Source organism: Rhinatrema bivittatum, chromosome 5, assembly GCF_901001135.1.
Source record: "Rhinatrema bivittatum chromosome 5, aRhiBiv1.1, whole genome shotgun sequence".
NCBI classification, from domain to species: domain Eukaryota; kingdom Metazoa; phylum Chordata; class Amphibia; order Gymnophiona; family Rhinatrematidae; genus Rhinatrema; species Rhinatrema bivittatum.
The window spans coordinates 91,322,307-91,342,484 of record NC_042619.1 but is presented as its reverse complement, the minus strand read 5'-3'; the positions used below and the strand labels follow the sequence as shown (position 1 = coordinate 91,342,484).

Below are 20,178 nucleotides of genomic sequence, written 5' to 3'. Positions count from 1 at the left end.
ACAGCAGCATCCTAGTTTACTTATATCTGCACAGTAGAGAGTCGAAGACTGAGTAAGACGGGCTTTGAAAACTTTCAATGCTAGTGTTTCCTCAAATGAAATAGAAACTGAAATAATTCAGTTAAAGGACAAATTATCTAAAAGTATTTTTTAATCATGCTGCTTTAAATAACTTCTATTAAAACTAGCCTCAAAAGAAATTCCTTTTGTGATATCGAGTGCAAAATACCTGGAGTATTCCAGTATTTATTCTGGACAACCATCCAGTAAATCTGAAACAAAGTTTGGACAGTAGTAAATATACGTTCATTGCACAGAAAATATTTTGTGCACACAGATATTGTCATCTGCATATAAACTACGCATGCATTCTCACCCATTCAACCAAGCTCCAGGATTCAGTGGGGAAAAATCTTAGCACTTATATATAAAACCACTTACTATCCAATTTTTTTCAGTGTCACTGCATTCTTAAATTAAAATGTACTACATGACACCCAAACCAAACATCAGAGTTGCCATTCCAAACCTTCTACCCACCGTTTGGGTTCACTAAATTAAATCTACCTGCCCTTTTCATAGGTAGGACACACAAAAGAAGTACAAGAGAACTCTTACTGTGCTGTTCTCTTTCAAGAAGCAGAGGTTTGTGAAGACCCAGTGTCTATGACTGAGTATCTTCCGTGAACTAGAAATAATATGCAGAGTGTGAACTATCGAGCTGTTATTTCCTAAGAGAAATTCTGTCTTTCATTTCTAATTTTTGAATTCTGCAATTTAGACACTTTATTTGGACTTTGAATTGCTAAGCAATAGTCTTTTAATATAAGTGATGATTTCACAAAGTTTTTCACTTTTTTGGTATTATACGGTATATACCGATTCTCCATCATCGAACGCTACTCACAGGAAAACCAAACATACTCTACAATCAACGCACCTACAAATCCCTTATCCCTATCATGATTACTCCAATGATTACACAACTTCTAGGATTCACTCTTTTTTCACTGATATTATTTAATGCTCAATCACTATCCAAGAAATCTCTGATTTTAAATGACCTTCTCCTAGATGCAAACCCAGACCTCTGTGCTATAACAGAAACGTGGTTTAAATCTACAGATATAGCTTTAATTAATCAACTACCAACTCAGACCTACGACTTTTTCTCGATCCCACGACAGAAAAAAAGGGGTGGGGGCATTCTCCTAGCAGCAAAGAAAGAACTCAGATTCTCTCATCACCCAATCAAATCTGACTCTAAATTGGAAACAGGTCTTTTCAAATCAGACTCTCTACAAATCCTTCTAGTATATGCCCCCCCAGGACTTCTAGAAGCGGATCCATCACCCTTCCTAGAAATCTTAGCATCTTATCTAAAACCAGACTCCCCAACGATAATCCTAGGAGATTTCAACTTGCACGTTGATAACAACACACTCTCTACCAGCTGCGAAACCATTCTTACAGCCATGTCTGCAATGGGATTCAAACAAATAATCAATGAACCTACCCACAAGGCAGGTCACATACTGGACCTTATCTTTGTGAACTCAGGTATAACACATTCAGTACAACCCACTTGCAAAAAAGTTCCCTGGTCAGACCACTCTTTAATCTCCACCACCTTCTCAATGACCCAAACGAGCAATAAACCCTCTCCTCAACACTCATTTCTCTACAGAAAAGTATGCGCCTCAGATGAACTCAGCAATCATCTAATCACGGAACTCTCACACATAGACGTCACATCACCTAATGCAGCCATAAATTCCTGGTCTACTATAACAGAAACTGTGGCAAACAAACTTTGTCCGTGGACAACAAAAAAAGTCAAACAAGGCGAGTCAAAAAGACAGCCATGGTTTACTAACGAACTTAAAAACCTCAAACTTAACCTGCGTCAAAAAGAAAGTAAATGGCGTAAAGCCCCTTCCCCCTTTACACTTTCTACATACAAACTCGCCCTCCAATCATACAAGAGCTCCACTTTAAAAACAAAAAGGGACTTCTACGCACATAAGATTCATGACATCATATTCGACTCCAAAGCGCTATTCACATTTGTCTCCAATCTAACTCAGGCCAACCTTCCTGACATACCACCTAACCAAGCTCAAACAAAAGCTGATGAGCTGGCATTCTTCTTCAGTAAGAAAATCACAAACCTGCTAACACAATTAAAGCCTAATACAGGCACACCAGCCAGCAATTACGCACTCCATAATAAAGACATCTCCCTCCAGTCTCTTGAACTCACCACTTCCTCAGAGATCCAAACACTTCTTAAGAAAATGAAACCCTCATCTCATCCACTAGACCAGATCCCATCTAAACTACTACTGCTAATCCCGGACACCATAACCAAAACCCTAGCGGACATCATAAACTGCTCATTCACCCAGGGTTTCTATCCAGACGACCTCAAACTAGCATCCATTAAACCGCTCCTCAAGAAGCCTAACTTGGACCCCAAAGATCCTAACAACTTCCGTCCAATCTCCAATCTGCCTTTCATTGCCAAGGTGATGGAGAAACTAGTTAACACACAACTATCTGAATACATAGAAGAACACAAAATTCTATTCCCTACTCAATTCGGTTTCAGAAAAGCTTCAAGCACAGAATCCCTTCTAATCTCACTGACTGACTACATTATACTGGGCCTCGACAAAGGACAGGCCTTCCTACTGATTTTATTGGATCTATCGGCAGCTTTCGATACTGTTAACCACGCCATATTACTAAAGCAACTGGCGAACATCGGTATTGCAGGATCAGCACTAACATGGTTCAAGACATTCTTAGAAAACAGAGGTTTCAAAGTTAAAATCCACAACAAAGAATCCCCCAGATACCCATCTTCACAAGGAGTTCCTCAGGGTTCCTCTCTCTCACCAACACTTTTCAACTTATACCTTCTCCCGCTTTGCCAACTGCTAAACAAATTGAACCTAAAACACTTCATATTCGCCGACGATGTCCAGATTGTGATCCCCATCAAAGAATCCATCACTAAAGCTCTAGAACTTTGGGAAAACTGTTTTCAAGAAATTAACGATCTCTTATCCAGCTTAAATCTTATTCTAAACCAATCAAAAAGCGAATTCATGCTAATCTCTCCAGATAATTGCAAAATCACTACAAACCCGCCAGCCAACTTGCAAATCTCAAAAGTAAGAGATTTAGGAGTTTCTATAGACAACCGGCTAAATTTAAAATCGTTTATCAACCAAACAACCAAAGACTGCTTCCACAAACTGCACGTATTAAAAAGAATAAAACCCCTATTTCATTTCCATGATTATAGAACAGTGCTCCAAGCAATAATATTTGCGAAAATTGATTACTGCAACTCTATCCTTCTAGGCCTCCCATCATCCCACACTAAACCTCTCCAAATGATACAGAACACGGCAGCAAGAATTCTAACAAACAAAAGGAGAAGAGATCACATTACACCAGTCCTCAAAGACCTTCACTGGTTACCAATCCACTACAGAATAATTCATAAGTCCCTCACCACAATCTACAAAAATATCCATGGACTGGCTCCACTCCATCTACAAATAGCTCTCAAAAAACATTCCTCCAACAGACCCATCAGAGAAGCATATAGAGAATATCTACAAGTACCTCACAACAATACCACCCAACATATAACATTGAGAGATCGGGCCTTCTCCACAGCAGGTCCCCCACTATGGAACTCAATCCCCTTAGAATTACGACAGGAACCATGTCTTCCAACCTTCAGGAAGAGACTTAAAACATGGCTGTTCATGAAAGCATTTCCGGACCCTTAATGATTCACTTCCATCAAATGCAGCAACACTGAGCATCTTCTATTAAACTGAAACAGACAATACCAACCAATCACTACAATGTTTTACTTCTTGTTAAACTTTTTATCTCTCCTCTAACTCTAATCCCAGTTAGAATAACCCCTGTTTTATTGTAACTTTTTCTTCTACGCACTTGTTATACTTTTGTAATGTATACTCTTACGTTTTAGCTATGTACGTTATGATGTATTGCTCACCCCTTGTTTTATGTAAACCGACATGATACGAACTGCCGTGAATGCCGGTATAGAAAAACACAAATAAATAAAATAAATAAATATAATGGGAATCAAACTATGATTAAAACTGAGAAGTCCCTTATGAATGGATAATTAATCTGTAACGACTGAGATCTGCTTTTTATGAAAGCTCATCTTATCCCATATGAATATTAGGTAGTGGTCTTGAAATCATTTCTTTTTCTCACTTTGCCTGGATCCAAAGTGTATTATTGTTCTTCAATGGTGGATTATGTGGGGTTGTTTTCTGACAATGGGGCGGAGCAAATGTAAAGTAGGGAGGATTTATCGTGTGCCACGAAACAGCTGCAGTGTTAGCGCGGCTCCTAACGCGGCCAATAACTACACCTCTTTCATTTGCATTACGTTGTGCGCTAGAGGCCGGTAAAGGTTTATCGCGGTTCACGATGTTTCCGGACAGCTTGTTCTCTCCACCTAGCTACCTAGGTGGAGAGAACATTGCACAAACCTCATCTTGGAGTGAGTTTCCTCACTCCGAAGGCCAGCAAATCTTCACAAGAGACCACTGTTCTGTTCGTACATCTCATGTTGAATGTGAAAGTGGCCCCTAACCCCCTACACTCATACCTAATCCCCACCTCGAGTTACTAGGTGGGCCTCCCATAGGGATACAAATAACTGTCTAGGGAGGAGGCACTATAGCAAGTCTCTCTCTCTCTCTCCCCCTAGCCTGCAGCATACTGAAACAGGCTGTCCGGAAACATTGTGAACTGCAATATACTGGCAATGTAGCCCAAATTGGGTTAATAGTGCAACTTGCGCTAAGAGTGTTTTGCATAGCTGTTATCGCAATTTGCGATACACATGCTTATTAGCAAAAGTTACGCCCCTTTTTGGTATCGCATGCGATATTGGAAAATGAGGCCCTATGTGACAAGTTACTAGAGCTAAAAAGGGATATATCCCACATATTACTATATCCATTCTTCTTCCTCCTACCATATCACAGTTGTAACAAACCCAAACAAAGATTAATGTACCAAGCTGCAATCATTTTTTTTTTTTTACCAGTTTCTTTTCTGGTAATCTGTTCCACTTCTTCTCCACCCTCTAATCAACAGTGTAAGAAAAATGTATTTTATTGGTTACCAAATTAGTGAGTGTATTACAAAACCAGTATTTTCAAGCCTACTTTAAGACCTTGAGATAAAGAACATTAATACAAGACTAGCGGTCACGCAACGCAGTTACTAGGCAATACATTCAAAACTAATGAGTAAAAACAGTATTTGCTCTTAACGCTTAATTAAGTTCTGGAATTCGTTGCCAGAGGATGTGGTGAAAGCTGTTAGTGTAGCTGCATTTAAAATGGTTTGGACAAGTTCCTGGAGGAAAAGTCCATAATCCATTATTTTGGTGGTGTTGCAGAAATCCACTTCTTATCCCTGGGATAAGCAGCTTGGAATCTATCTACTCCTTGGGATCCTGCCAGGTACTTGTGACCCGGATTAGCCACTGTTAGAAACAGGTTACTGGGCTTGATGGACCTGTAGTCTGACCCGGAATGGCAAGTCTTACGTTCTTAGCAATTTCAGCTATACTCTAGACACACACAAGCTTAAAAAAAAAAAAAAATGTTTTTTGAACCTTTTTTTTTTTTTTTTATAAAATTGATCTTTTTCATATAACTGTTTTGCTATTTTAATGAATACCTTACATATCTGCCAATCTCATGACGATACAGATTCCTCTATTTAGTAAACCAATTCACTATAAAGAAGCACAAATGCAACTGGAATGCAGAGAGATGCTAATAAAAATGGTTTCTGCTAAATGGATCTGCCACCTGTTACATTCTATACTGTATAGTTGTTTGCATGCCGACAAGCTGGTACAACAATACTTAGGACACTTTTTTTTTTAAACTCATATGTTCAATTTTACAAGTAATGATTAAGTGATATATAACAAGAAAATGTACCTTTATAATTTGAATTCTTGTTTATTCTGATAACAGCAGCTCAGTGGAGTCACACAAATAGGGGTCATGTGACCTGATTCAAACTATCAACTGGAGAGCTTTTTGGAAAAAGTTTTGCACAAGTGTGGCTCACATGAAAACAAATCAATTGCCACATGGTTTAAAAGTTAGTCATGCCTAAAAATGGGAAAACAGTGAGTTATCTAACTCTCCTTAACTTTTCCTATCAAAGTAATTTCTCCGACAAAGAGCCTCAATACATGGGCCCAGCTATCTATGCTAAGGGAAAAACAATGTACTCATAGATAAGCCAATATCTGTATTTTCTTACATGTGCCTGGCTATATGTTTCACTCAAAGTACATTGGAAAATCCTTTACAAGAAATGTTGTTTACAATAGTGCAGTGAAAACAAACATGTCAAAAGGTATATTAAGAAAGTGTATTAAAAAAAAAACCCCACCCCTTTCCTTTAAATATTGAATATAATCATTTGGTGCAAAACCACTACTTAATATTTGTTCAGAAGAGACCCACGAATACTGTAGATATAAATCACTTATCTTTGAAACACTTCTGGGCAGTCAATATCTTCTTCATCTCTGCTGGTCCAGAGTAGTGTCCCATAACTTAATTCATTTCATCGACTTTGAGTCTCTGGACTTGTTTTTGTAATTACCGAACACTTTTATACCTGCTAACTGACTTGCATATTTGAAAATCAGACTTGTCCTTTGACTGCAGTGTCTGGGTGAACTGGTGGGGGGGGGGGGGGGGTTCAGGATGAAATGCTGGAGGGTCTAGGGGAACTCAGTGGCGAGTCCAAGTATGCATGCAAGTATTTTCAGAATGGCGTATTCAAATACTTTATAAAATTCCTGCCTTTGTGTTTAATGCTGGGTTATGGGCACACTGCTACAATTATATTGCACCTAAAATATACGTGCATATATATTTTTTTTTAATGGGAAAAGAAAATGGGTGTGTTCCGGCATTACTCACATACTTTCAAGGCAGAAATATGCAGTATGTTATAAACTGCGCTGCTCCTGCCACACAGTTTATAAAATACCAGCATAAATCCCTGCAGATTCGCTTGGGTACACAAATTGTGTACTGAGGATAGCTTTGAGTATTGGGCCGATTAAGCTCAACATCTCTAGACCACTTGTGCTACAAGATGGACAATGGAAGATCAGGGAAGGAAAAAAAATGCTAAAGTATCAGTCCTTTTCAGAGCAGTGGGAATGTTTGAAGCCAAGTATTCATGCGACCAACTATTGGTGTTTATCGTCTCCACTGGTCGCCTGGTTACTGGAGATGTTTCCAAATTGAATTGCCAAGCTTAGAATGATTTGGATTGGATTTTAGATTTCTAGTGCTAAGAAAATTTTTGTGAACCCCCTAAGATGGTCTGTTATATTAGCACAATTTATACTCGAAACATGATTAGATTTTAATCTAAAACTTGGCCAGAGAGAAAGATAACCCCCCACTGACTAAATAACTTGCACTAAAAGGATATATATATATATTTATTTTCCTTGTTATAAGTTTATTTTCCTTGTTTTTTGTAACTGTCCCTCTCCCTTTTTCTGATTCACTGTATTTAAAGTTCAAGGTTCTTATTGAAAATATTGTTTTTTACGTTACGTTATGCTTTACACTCCTTGTTATTTGTAAACCGGGTTGATGTGATGCCTATCATGAAACTCGGTATAACAAAAACAATAAATAAATAAATATGCGCATGCCTATGCTATTTTTGCACATAACTCTTTGAAAATTCACCCAACAGGACAAGTTCAATACTAACAGCAAAAAAAATGCTTTAACATTTGTTTTATGCTTGCGTTTTGCAGTTGTTGTGGTGACTTTTGTTGTTGCCCGCTAAGAGCATTATTTTTCAAAACTAAATGGTCTAAAAGATTAATTAATAAATAGACAGACATCGGCGGTGTCACTAAGCCAGACACGTGCTGCACAGTCTTGCTTCCCAGAAAATCGGTTGAAGACAGATACGTATACTGCCATAAACTCGGCTGCCAAGAAAAGTAAAAAACTGTTTTCATTGGCAACGGTTTGCACCAAAACAGTGCATCTAACATATGGCAGTGGTAATTTAATAATTTGTCTCGGATGGTTCCAGCCAATCTCTTTTTTGGCAGGACTCTGGTCATATGAAAAAAGCACCTAAGGCAAATAATGACAATTATCTCAAAAAGATAAGCAGATCTTTGACCCATTTGTTATAAATATTATCAAAACATATTTAATGTCTTTAAAACCTGCATAGCATTCATTATTTAGGTGGCCCCCATGCCACGAGAGGTGCATAGAAGTTGAATGTTAGCAGGAGTGCAGGTGAAGGAGTGTTTTCTTTTGCAGGGAGGCCTGTGTACTAGAAATCTTTTAAACCTCTCAGTAAACATCTGCTGGAAGTGCATAGGATGTGCACAGAGGCAGGGGGTCAGCTGGAAGTAAGGGGGAGGGGGGGGGGAGAATACCAGAGCTTGAGCCATCTTCTGTGTCAAGCACAAGGGGGTACATCCCCCTCAAGGATCTGGTAATAGGGGAGATCCTGAGTCAGGGGCTGTTTTGAGATTCCACTGGAAGAAATTGGTTGGAGCACAGAAGGGGGCAGCCAGGAGTGAGGCTGGGGATTTTCCACTTAAATCCCTACATGCCTAAGTGAAAGGGTGAGAGACTGCTCAGAAGCTGCAGGTTACACCTGGACTTACTAGGGTAAGGACTCTGCTGGATTAGGACCCTACACAGCCAGAGAGTACCTGCCTTTTCCTTGAGCTTGGGGGAAACTTGAAGACATTTCTGATGGATTTTTCCTGTCGCTGATCTTTAGCCCCTCTCCCTTCTTAATCAATGCCACCTCTGGCTCTTCAAAATCTGCATTATTGCACCTGATCCGCGCTCTTACCTTACATATTGTTTTCCCTTTATGTTACACCCCCCTATTCATTCATTACTATATACTCTCTTTCTTTATCATGTTCCTACTTTTTGCATCCAAGTTCCATACCCCTTGTTCCATGTATTGCATTAAGTTCTCTGTAAACCGATATGATGTACCTACGAATACCGGTACATAAAAGCTTTTAATTAAATAAATAAGATCCAGTGCGTAACCATCTATCTGGTGCGGAGTGGAAGACAATATTATCCTGTTTGTCAACAGGGGACAAAGGAGGGAGAAGTAACAAAGTTACTGGAGACCTTGTATTGCTACACCAAGAAAAAACCATCTTTATAAGGGGAGTTTGTGAAGAGAGGATCAAAGCTTTCATTGAACTGTGATTTCATTTAAGTTGTACTTCTACCTGCATCCACTTGACCGTCACTATGTTTAATGCTGAAGACTGTGAATTAAATTACCTTTTCTTTGGAGCACAGTTAGAGACTGGAGAGTGTTTCATTTGGATGGAGTGTGCTCGGCCCGGCATTGGCCCTGCAGGAAACCGTGCCGCCAGCCCTTGGCCCTGGAGAACTGTTTCCCTACCTCGGGGTTGTGAATACCAAGCACTCCGAGACTAGGAAGGTGGCCCCCTGCAAAAAGGGGGGTTACATTTATAACAAAAGTTGACAGATCAAAAGAAAATCATAACAAACTCCATGTTTACATAAGTAGATGTCACTTGGTGCCATGTTTCTCCCCCCCCCCCCCCCCCCCCCCCTCAATCTTTAAAGCATAACTCTGCATTTCTTCTCTACCCCTGAAGTGGTCACGTTTGCAAGAACCACAAACTTTGGAGGCTGAACAAATCCCAGGTGCCAGGTCACCACAGCACCTGGGAATCACATCCTGCCACTCTCTTATTTTTCAGACAGCTCAGCTACAAAAACAGCAAGGCCGGAAAAGTTGGACAGTGGGTGGCAGCGGGAAGAGCAGAGGTCAGTGAAGGTTTATTTATTTATTTTATTTGGTTTAACTTCACTGCTCGCCTTAAGCTTTGTAGCCCAGAGTGAGTTACGTAACACTAACACTAAATCTGCCTAAAACAGAAAAAAAAAAAAAAATGCAGAGGCATGGAAATAACTCACCAAGAACTCTTCCTTACAGTCAAGGTCCCACTGGGTCTCACTCACCCACTACCCTTACAACAGAATCCCACTGTAATAAACTAGCCAAATTCTTCACAAACAAAATTAGCTACAACACACCAGACCTTGACACCGTCATCAAAGAATGCCCTCCCTCTCCCCCGTAGTCTAGCCCCTTTCACCCCCATCCCAGCGTTTCCCAGTCTTCTCACGCCCAAGGCACACAGACAGTAAAACGGGTATGACAAGAAAAGAATGAAAAAGGCAAGGCAAACAGAGAAAGAGAAAGAATACAGATGGAAGACACCAGACACAGAAAGGTTAGAAAAAAAATATTTAATCGTTCTCTTGCACTTAAAATTTGATACAGAAAACAGTTGTAGATGGAGTTTAGTTTTATTTCTTGACCGAGAGCAAATCCAAGGAAAATCAATGAAGTTTACATAAAAGTAAAAGCAATTTACATAGGCAGAAAATGAACAACAACAACAAAACAAAACAAAACGCATCACACACACAAAATAAATCCTTATCAAAGGGGACTCAAATGGCACTGGCTAAGCAGTGGAGTTTCTGGTTGCTCCAAATCAGATTTCTTAGTTTCTTCTTTTCTTGGCTATGGGAAGAAAGAGAAAGGTTGACGCCAAGTCCTGCCTTGCAGAGTCTCCAAAACCCATGGTTTGGCCTTTGGGTGCACACTCCAGCATGATATTTTTTGGGAGCAGAAGCTCTAAGAGGGTTCCCGTGGAGGTAGAAATCACATCTCCTCTAAGTGGTGCGATCTCTTCAGGCCTCAAACTTTGGATCCTACCACCTCTGCCTGGAGGGTTTCTCCCTATTGATGGCAAACCAACTGCATTCCAGGGCTAATAAGCAACGGGAATGCTGCAGCTGAAGGTCTGCTGTGAAATCTTTGCAGGACGTGAAGCCTGAAATGCATATTGTCGTCACCCCTTGACAAGGGGGTCGATTTTAAAAGCAGCACGCGGCCGTCCATGTGCACGTGGCTCCTGGAGCACGCACATGGATGCACCAATTTTATAACATGCACACGCCGGATTTTAAAATCCACGCAAGTGCGGGCGATGCGCATGGGGGGGGGGGGGGGGGGGGCAAATTTTTGTTAAGTACGGGCGGCAACACAATCTGGCCTTCCCCAGTTCCCTCCCAGCCCGCTCCAATTAAGGAATTAGGTAGGGGGGTAGGGAACTTCCTCCTTCTTTCCCTCTCCTCCTCCTAAACCTAAACTACCTTTTGCAAAATTTTTATTTTATTACTTGCTGCTCCTCTGGAGCAGTAGTAACCTCCGCATGCTGGCTGGCTGCCGGCGTTCGCTTCCCCGGAACAGTGTCTAATGGCCGCTGTTCCAGCCAGCCTCCGTCCCACCCCGCCCAGACCAAGCCCCTGGCACACTCCTATTTCAGGGCCTGGCACTTGTGCACGTACCGGCAGTTACACGCATGGCCAGGCCCTTTAGAAAATGCGCACAGCACGCACAGGGCCCAGCTACACGTGTAACTGCCGGTATTTGCACGTGTGGCCCTTTGAAAATCCGGGTTTCTACATTTAAAAATAAATGATCTTAAATTTAATGGAGAAGGTCACAGGAAGCTAATGGAGATTAGGTAATGGGGCGACTTGATCTCATTTCTTTGCTCCAAAAAGAAACTTGATGGCTCAACTAACTGCATGCTGGGCAACCCTAACATAGGGATTTGCAGTAATCCATGTGATTTGAAAAATCATTGAATATACAACTCTTTCCAAATGTATTCTATTTAGCACGTTCTGCAACTGATGCAAATAGAAGAACAAGGGACAGATAATGAAGGAAATGTGGACAATCATTGATAATGCGAAATCCAATTTTACTCCAAAGGTGATTACAGATTATTTAAGTGCAGTGTCCAGCCCCGCTATAGGAGGAGGGCTCATAAGGGGATTGTCATATCTGGCAAGCCAAAGAGCCAGGGACGTTAAAGGGTTAACCTTTTTTTTTTTTTTTTTTGTCCAATCAACAGCTTTTATTGTAACCATGACAACAATACATAGAAGAGAGGCAAAGATGACTCCACCTTGAACATTACCATGAAATACCATGATACATAGATTTGTAGATTCTGTAGTATGCACAGAGCTCAACTCCAAAATAACCCCCCCCAAACCCCACCCCTCCCCACTCTTAACTGTGCAATAGCATAGCGTAACAAAAGTGAGGGATGCCGTAAACGCAGTCCTTCAAGGATATAATAAGGAAGTTATTCTAGAACCATCTATCTTCACCTTAAAAAATATACTATAACATTTCTTAATAATACATTCATGAGTACACTATCCAACTTGAGGCCTTCATAGTCCTCCCCTATTTAATTTCCCTGCTTTTCGCCCAAGTTATACAGACCCAATTCTCTATACTTGCTTCACCCATTTTATGTTTATCCAGGTTACTTCTACCCTGTTCATTGTTTTAATCCAGGTTACTTCTACCCTGTTCATTGTAAAACAAGACTTTGTCTCTGTTATTTTTTGCTGGTTGTAATGTAAACCGAAGTGATAATTAATCTTGTTAATTGAACCTCGGTATATAAAAAAGTTATAAATAAATAAATACATTCAGATACGACACTACCTAAGGCACATGCTGGTTTGAGACAACAAAATTGTGAATCATACCAAAATAAATAGAAAACATGAGATTTAAAAAGAAAAAAGAAAAAAAAAAAAAAAAAAAAAAAAAAAAGGTGATACCCAACCGAAATGCTTAACGGAAATAAAATGTTCCCAGGCGACTGTTTTAAATACATCCCCCATATCAATTCAAACTTCCGCATATTGTGGTGCTTAAGAGCTGTTAGCCTATTCATCCTATACACTTTTTCCAGCCATAAAACCGCTACCCTCATCTTAAGAGCTTCCAACAGAAAGCAATATCACAACAAGCCATAAGAAAAATTTGTTGCTGTAATAGTTGAAAGGCTTGGCTGAGATTTTCATCAGGCAAATTTAGTAAAGCAAATCTTGGATTCAGTGTAACCGGCTCTTTTATGATATTAGTAACAAATATGGCCACCTCATTCCAAAATTATTTAAATGATCTCACATGTCTACCAAATGTGAAAAAAGGTTCCTACCTGAGAACAGCCCCATCAGCATTTATCACCCAATCTGGGATATATCATGTGCAGCTTTTCCAGTTTAAGATACCATCTAAAAAGAAGCTTGTAATTATTTTCAGTTAAAGAAGCTGAGATTGAGGATGTATTGACTTTTGTAAAAGATAAGCTCCATTCTTCCTCAGATAGATTTGGGCCAGGCTCTTTTTCCACCCAAAGCTCTTACATGAGGTAGAGTATCATCCAAAACAGCGTTCAAAAATGCTTCCTTAGGAAGTTTATACCTGGACCGTAGCAGGTCAAAACAGCATCATCCCCCCTGAATCCCAAATATGCTTTAAATGTGATATTCCGCATGACTGCCAAACTTTAAAAGCACCCAGTGATAAACAGCGGAAAAAAAAAAAATGTATTTTGAAATAGATCCGATGAGTAAAAAAATAATCTCTTTTGCCCACCAACCTACTACACCAAAGCCTCCAAATGTTTAAAAAGTATTTCGAGTACTCAGGACCACACCTGCACACAAACGCCAAGTATGATGTGGCTGCCATACTAATGGCCGTTAGAGGCACATTTCCCACCCAAAATTGTTCTATAGACACCCACTGCTTAGTATCTTTTATTTTGTGCCAGTCTACCATCACTTAATACCAGCACAGATTAGGCACACTAAGTCCACATGGGACTTACAGGGTCATTTGTTATTTTGCGATGTGCCAGTATCGTGGTGGTATTATTAAAATTAGGTGAAGGGGAGGAGGGTTGGCGGAGTCATCTCCCGGCAGCACTGCTGGCGATAACGTTTTTTTGACATTATCGCCGGCAGCACTGTGGGAAATAACTACGCCTTTCCCCGTGGTGCTATGGGGGCGATAGTGTGCAGTGCGGCTGCACCATGGCGGGCGAAACCACACCACTGCGATGCGGCCGGTTGACCACTAACACCCCTCCGCCCCTTTCTTTTCGTGACTCATCATTCTGCTATAAATATACCTGGACTGTAGCAGGTATATAGCAGAATGATGAATCTAGGGGTAAGTTTGATACATCATCTTTACTTATTCTAGGAGGCCTTTTTCTCCAAATAAAATCAAAGAACCTTTTCTGCTAGACTTTCAGCCAAGCATTCAGGACACTAACTGGTAAAATTTGAAATAAATATCCCGACCTACAGGGTTATCTAACGTTTTACGATCAGTCAGCCTGACAGCAATGACTGTCAAACAATTTACCCCAGACAGATTGGGTTCATAAGATCCAAATAAGCCATCACCTGGATAAAGTCTGCAAACAGAAAACAACCAGGGTTGTGAGCTTGAATAAGAGTTGCCAGAGAAGACAAGTAAAGATTAAAAAAAAAAAAAATGTGAGGGTCAGACTCAGAATCGAGCCCTGGGGAACCTCACAAGGCACAAACCAAAAAAAAAAAAAAAAAAAAAAGAGTAGAGAGATCAAAAGCCCATTCTATTTTATGCATTTGATCTGTAAACAAATATAACTTAAGCCATTTAAAAACTATCCCTCCTAGTCCTATATACCAGTGCGCCCCAACCTTTTCAAGCCCAAGGCACACCAGCCTCCACAGAGCGCACTCATATGGCCAAAAGCCGAGCTAGAGAAGCAGTGAAAGCACCAGTCTCTTCTAAATGTTTAAATAAAGGGAGAGCTGGCAGAGGCACACGTGGACCTTTCACAAATGGAGAAGCGTTTCAGTCACTTTGAAATTAACAGATGTAAAGTAATTTAAACCAGCTTTAAAGCAGTTTTTGATGGGACTCACCTTTGGCTAAAAACATTCCGAGAACTTTGCTAAAGACCATGATGTCAGATATATGCTTCTGGTCATAACTGCTTGTGAGCTTGTACGAGGATTCTTGTTTTGCCGCAATGTTAATTGTTTTGCTAAAAATCGCTCAGGGCTTACGCATGAGTGATTAAGAAATTTTAATAAATGAAATGAAAATGAAGTAGCAGCCTAAATGGTTAAAACAATGGGCTCGGAATCAGGGAAACCAGGATTTAAATCCCACTTCTGCAACCAACGCTCCTTGTGATCCTGGGAAAGTGACTTCACTCTCCAATCATTTTCCCAAGACACAAAATGGGAGAAATGCCTTAGCGAATCAGGCCCTTAGGGCCCTATTTACAAAAGGATTTCTCTTATTTTGAATCTTTAGGAAAAAATGTTTAGTAAACAAATAACATCCTTAGACTAAGCCTCCTGGGTGCAGGGAAAACCTATTGTACCTGAATGTAACTTGCTTTGAGCTCGAGTTTGGAAAGACGAGTAATTAAATCTAAAATCCTAATTCAAACATGCCTATGTTATAGCAGGAAGCTCTGGTAACTCCCCCACACCACTAGCTTTAAGTGGCTGCACATGCATGTGTATATATATATATATAAAGACAAACCTACACACACACACACTACTAGTTTTGTTCCTTCAGTCGTTATTGATTCATTTTCTTCCACCATCTCCATGGCTCCTCTGGTACTGGAGGATGAGATAGAAGTTGCATCTATAGGCTACCCACAGCTTCAGTACAATTTTTCTGTAATACTTTCTTGGGCTTCAGCCACAGTTTGGCCCTCCTGTGCATAAAAAGGACTCTTGCTTTGAGGGTCCCCTCAGATCTCCTGCTGCTGCTCTCAGCCGTCTTTAAACATGGGCACATCACTCACTTGACCCGGGTTCCTCACTCTGCAGGTAATTCCTGCAACTTCCGCTCTTCACTGCCTGCGGATTCCTGTTCCTTCCCTAACCCTCGGCTCCCCATCATGCATGGACTCCCCCTTTATCCCAACCCTTCAGATCCTTGCCATAAACTGACCTCCCCACTCCTGCTCCCTCTGCTTGTAGGAGAAAGCAGAAAGCTCTGCTGTGCAAGCAGCTGGCTTGGTTATTTACCTTGATCGCTGCATGTGGCTGCCAGAGCTTCACCACTGCTGCCCCTAACACTCAGAATGAGCTAAATCTGGTACTCTGTGCATGCTCTCCCCGTCTTAGGGATAAGACAGAAGCTGAAAGGATTCCAAGGAGGAGGAGCTGTGTGTGTCACAAGGCAGGATCCAGCTATCCTTGATGCCCATTAATTCCTACGCTCCAGGACTCATACTGTAGCTAGGAAGATGCATGCATGACTAAACATGTGTTTAGAAAAAGGCTCCTGCATGTTTAAAGAGTCTCTGCCGGTGTCTCTTGCTGCTGCAAGATGCTGAGAGCAGAGCGCAGGTGCTGGTTTAGACCCGAGCATCAGACCGTGGTGAATTTTCCGGGGCACACCTGATCAAGACCGAAGGCACACTGTTTGGGAAACACTGCTGCATTTCAAAAGAATTGTATGAGGCAAAAGAAAATAAAAAGTGTCTCTCAAATCAATGGTTTATCTATCTATCACTGTGGCAGCTCATCCCGAGATGCACCAGAAGTGGTTTGATAAATACAGCATTGATGGGAAGAGAGAATTTTGGCCTCATACAATTCTTCTGTGAGATACTTTCATATATGTAAAGTGGATTCCATCACTTCTAAAATGAGAATGAGAGTACTGACGCTCATTGTCCCCGCTGCAAGTGTCCAGTTCTGGAGACAATGCTCAGAAAGCACAGAGAGAGAGAATGGAGGCCATCCAAAACAGTCTATCAAAATGATGCTCCTAAAAAAACATTCACCAAATTTCCCTTTGAACATGGCTTCACCAGGAGACCATGATGGGATACTTAGTACCAGAGAGTCTGCTGGTGCAAACTCCCTGCCAGGAAGTAAGCACAGGATGTTACAAATAAACTCCTCTTGTGCACTTTCTGCCTGAATGAAACCCTGCACCACTCTCAATGCCACCCTTTTTCCCTGTGCAGAAAAGTATGCAAACTGTGGACAGTTTTGTGCTCACTTTTCCCTGCACTGGAGGGGACAACCGTCAAAGTGCTTTTTTCTGCAAGTAAACACCCCGTTTACTTACAGAAATTCCTTGAAAAATGGCTGATATTATTAACTCAGGAGATTAGGAATATGCTCCCCCTTTATTTTATTTTTTTGAGAATGGCTGCCACTTTCTACCTCATTACTTCACAAGGAAACAGCAATACATCTACACAAAATGGGTTAACAGAGCTCCACCACCATCCTAACACTGGAAAGCTCACTGTAGCCTACCAAATCAATGTTTTAAGAGCCTTATTCAATCAAGAAGTTTTATAAAAGTACAGAATGGGAAAACACTTTCTTTCAGAATAAGATCCTAAACTTTTCAAGCCCATATTAAAAAAATAATAATAAATAATATAAAAATGCAAAGTATTACTGGGGGACCTTGGTTTTCAGTTTTATTTTACTTTTCAAAGGAATTTCAGAGATAGAACAAAAAAAAATGGAAAAAGTTATTTTTCTCCTGTTTGTGCACAAGGAGGCACGTAAGGTGGCAAATAAGAAAAGGATGTTTTCAGTAGGTGGGCCAGAATTGTGGAATTCGACACCTTTGGAGGTGAAAGTAGAAAAATCATCTCAGTTTTAGGAAACAGGTGAAGGCATGGCTTTTTCCATCATAGTAACTATCAATCTCTGATAAGTTCTTTTAAGGTAGAGCGGGATGGGTACTTCTTTGTTGGGTTGTGGTAATGAGAGGTCTGTTTTTAAGGGGGGGGGGAGGGGAGTTATTTTATGGTGAAGTATATTTGTTACGTTGATTGTAATTTTTATATAGTATTTTAATTGTGAACTGCTCTGGCCAGATCTAGAATCTGTGTGGTATATAAGAAATAGGAAAAAATCAGTTGAAAAATGATTTTAACTATGAAATTCCCAAGGAAAATAAAATAAAAACTGAAAACAAAGCTCCTAAGTACTACCAAAATGATACACAAAATCTAAAACCACTAAAATATCAAAACCCTCCTTTTCATAAGATGAATATATGCAAAATAAAAACATCAAATATTGCATGCACAAACCTAAAAGCATAAATACATTTTAGTACATTAAAAAATGGAAAAAAAAAATACAGGCTAAACATTAAAAGATTGAAAAAATCACCTAGATTTCACCTGCTTTCTGAATTTAAAATACTTTTTTTTATACCACTTTGGAACCTGTTTGGAGAACTTGCACAGACAGTTGGGATAAGAAGACAAATGAAAACCTCCCTCTAGCACAAACCTGGTTCAGTGCAGAAATGGAATTAGGGATTCAAATGAGGAAACCATCTGTATGGAGTGTGCCCATGCAAACCTAACCCCATCCTCCCCCACTGGCTAAACAAAAATATTACATCAGAAATCGGATTTTCTTAAGCAGCCGAGCCAAAACTTTGTAAACTAGGAGTTGTTAACTGACAACCGATTTACTATGAAATTTACATCACATGTACAAACAAATACTGAAAACCACAATCAAATTGTTACTCAGCAAAGGGAACATCTTATAATAAAATATTTTAATGCCATTAGGTAAAAGGGGCACCAACAGTGTTAGTATAATAGGAAGGGAGTTTGTTTTTATTTGTTGTATTTTATCATATTGATTATGTATGTATTGATTTTTTTTTTTATTGTACATCACTTTGAATCTCCATATTAGAAAGGCAATTAATCAAATTAATTAACTCAACTTAATAGAAAACTGTGAACAAAGGTTTCATGCTGCACCTGCTATATAGTCTTTCAGCAAGCCAGTGGAAAAAGAAACATGCCTCTCTTGTGCTTTCAAACAGTAGGACTTAGGAAACTTGATGGAATGAGCTATCACTTCATTCTGCCTGAAGTGGAAAAGGCCAGAAAAGGAAGGCACCACCACCACCATCTCTTGCCATAGCCAACATTATCTGCACAACAGAGGAAGCATCCCTCGCCTCTCATAGTTCTCTCATATAAGAAAAGCCATGCTGGGTCACACCGAGGTCCATCAAGCTCAGCAGACTGTCTGTCTGACAGTGGCCAGCCGGGGGCCACACGCATTCAGCATAACCCAAAAAGTACATCCATTTCTGGTTACCTACTCCCAGGGAGAGCAATGGTTTTCTCTGGTCTAATAATGTGTTATAGGCTTTTCCTCCAGGAACGTGTCCAAACCTCTCTGAAATCCTGCTACGCTAGTTACCTTGCCACGTCCTCTGGCAGCAGATCCCACAGCTTGATTGTGCACATAGTGAAAAAAAAATATTTCCTCTGATGTGTTTTAAATCTGCGGGTTGTTAGTTTCATGGAGAGTTCCCTGGTTTGAGAGGGTCAATAACCGTCCTTTATTTACTTGTTCCACCTTACTCCTCATTTTATAGAAATGTCTACCACGTTCCCTCTCATGCATCTCTTCAAGCGGAAGAGCCCTAACCTGTGTAGCCTTTCTGCCATCTGTTTTATCATTTTTGTTGCCCACCCCTGCACCACTTCTAATTCCACTATGTCCTTATTGAGATGGCGTAACCACAACTACATTCAGTATTCAAGATTTGGTCGCACCATGGACTGAGAGAGAGGCAATATGATATTCGCTTGTTTTATTCTCCATTCATTCCAAACAAACAAACATTCTATTCGCTTTGTTGACCGACACTGCCCACTGAGTGGAGAACAAAAGCCCTAAACCCAGCAAAAAGGGGCAGTGGCTTTTCTAATTGCCCTTTCCAGTTATCTCCCAAGCATCCAGATATGTAATTTTGAAGACAATAGCAGATCAAGGAATGGAGGTAGCTCTAAGAAAGTCCTGCTTGCTTCCTCCATTATCTGCAAAGCAAGAAAACAAAACCCTCACCACAGTGACATGAGCCAAATCAATTTCAAAAGAAAGTAAGCAACAAACCTAATATGCCTCCCCTTCCCACACATAAAAAAAACTTAAGACACTAAGCACTCACCAAGTCTTGCCCCAGAGCAATACCCACCTCACCCCCTGCAGAGCTCCATCACACCTACTAGTTTTGCCCATGCAAACCTAGCCCCATCCTCCCCCACCCAGATTCACACTGAACCACCTCAATCAG

General features: G+C 40.4%; 1 protein-coding gene across 3 annotated transcripts in view; it reads right to left on the bottom strand.

Moving 5' to 3' along the window:
* The window catches only part of WASF3 (WASP family member 3), a 191,282-nt gene that overhangs the window by 169,263 nt on the left and 1,841 nt on the right, over nt 1-20,178 (bottom strand). The window contains exon 2 of one of the 3 annotated variants that reach the window (XM_029602574.1): nt 9,420-9,590. The exons of the other annotated variants lie outside the window; for them this stretch is intronic. The gene's annotated coding sequence lies outside the window, so the exon portion shown is untranslated. The remainder of the gene's footprint in view (nt 1-9,419; nt 9,591-20,178) is intronic. 3 annotated transcript variants of the gene reach the window in all.